General features: G+C 36.0%; 1 pseudogene; it reads left to right on the top strand.

The window, feature by feature from the left end:
• The first annotated feature begins 6 nt into the window (after positions 1-6).
• On the top strand, positions 7-577 carry LOC107135119 (annotated as a pseudogene).
• Positions 578-1134: the final 557 nt, after the last annotated feature.

Here is a 1134-nt window from a genome sequence, read left to right as displayed (position 1 = left end):
GAAATAAAGAACAAGATGCAACAGAAATCATAGAAGAAACCAGAACTTCTTGACAATGAAAAGCCAGCTGCTGTGGTTGCTCCCATCACAACAGGATCTACCTTGAAAATCAGTAATTATGGTGGGATCAATCCCATAAGTTTGTGAAAATCTATATCACATTAATGGGAGTTCATCAAGTTTCCACCGAGAATATGCGGGTTCATTTCACAGAGAGGTCATTTGATCTTTAGGTAAAGAATCTCAATGGGAAGAGTTACTCCACAATTGTGAAGAATCTCTTGAAACCCATCTCTGTAAAAGGCAGTCCAAAAAAAGTTAAGAATGATACAGTTCTCATCTTATGTAGAAAGAAAGCAGATAACACACTGTGGGAGTACTTGACTTGGGTTGAAAAAGAATGTAAAGAGAAAGAAAAGCCTTCACATGACACTGAAACAGATCCTAGTGAGGGATTAATGAATGTTCTAAAGAAATTTTATGAAGATGGGGATGATGATATGATACGAAGCAAACCATTAATAAAGCCTGGGTGGAATCAAGAGAGAAACAAGCCAAAGGAGATACAGAATTTTGAAACATTTAAGTTTTTTGGGGAACTGTGATGTGGAAATATGGATGTTTCCAATAAGGGGATGTTGGAGAGCTGCACATATAAATTTGACATAACTATTTATACAGTAAAGGCAATAAATTCTCCTTTACTCGATGATTTATTTAAATAAAATGTGCTTATTAAATACTTACTCCAAAGATGGTTTCATTGGTACCTGGTCATTCCCCCACCCCACACCCCCAAGAAAGAGTTATATGGCATTTTCATTGAAATGTAAAAAGCAAGTCCTACCTAATGAAAATGATAAATTAAGTATTTTTGTTCAGCTAGCAGTATTTGCTTGCCTTTAAGTTAGTGACATCAGTTCCCAAAAATGTAATAAGAGTAAAACCTGAATTTTTGCATAAAAAAAGATGTATCCCCCAAACAGCTCATGTGTGAGACAATGTAAGAAAGCTGAGATGTTAAGTGATTGGGTTATGATAGTCTTAACTAATCAGTGCATTAATCCTCTGATAGGGATTAACTGGGATATAACTGTAGGTAGGTGAGGTGTGGTTGAAGGAGGTAGGTCACTG

The sequence above is a fragment of the Marmota marmota genome, unplaced genomic scaffold (genome assembly GCF_001458135.2).
Source record: "Marmota marmota marmota unplaced genomic scaffold, marMar, whole genome shotgun sequence".
Taxonomy (NCBI): Eukaryota; Metazoa; Chordata; class Mammalia; order Rodentia; family Sciuridae; genus Marmota; species Marmota marmota.
This window is presented reverse-complemented; position numbering and strand designations above follow the sequence as displayed.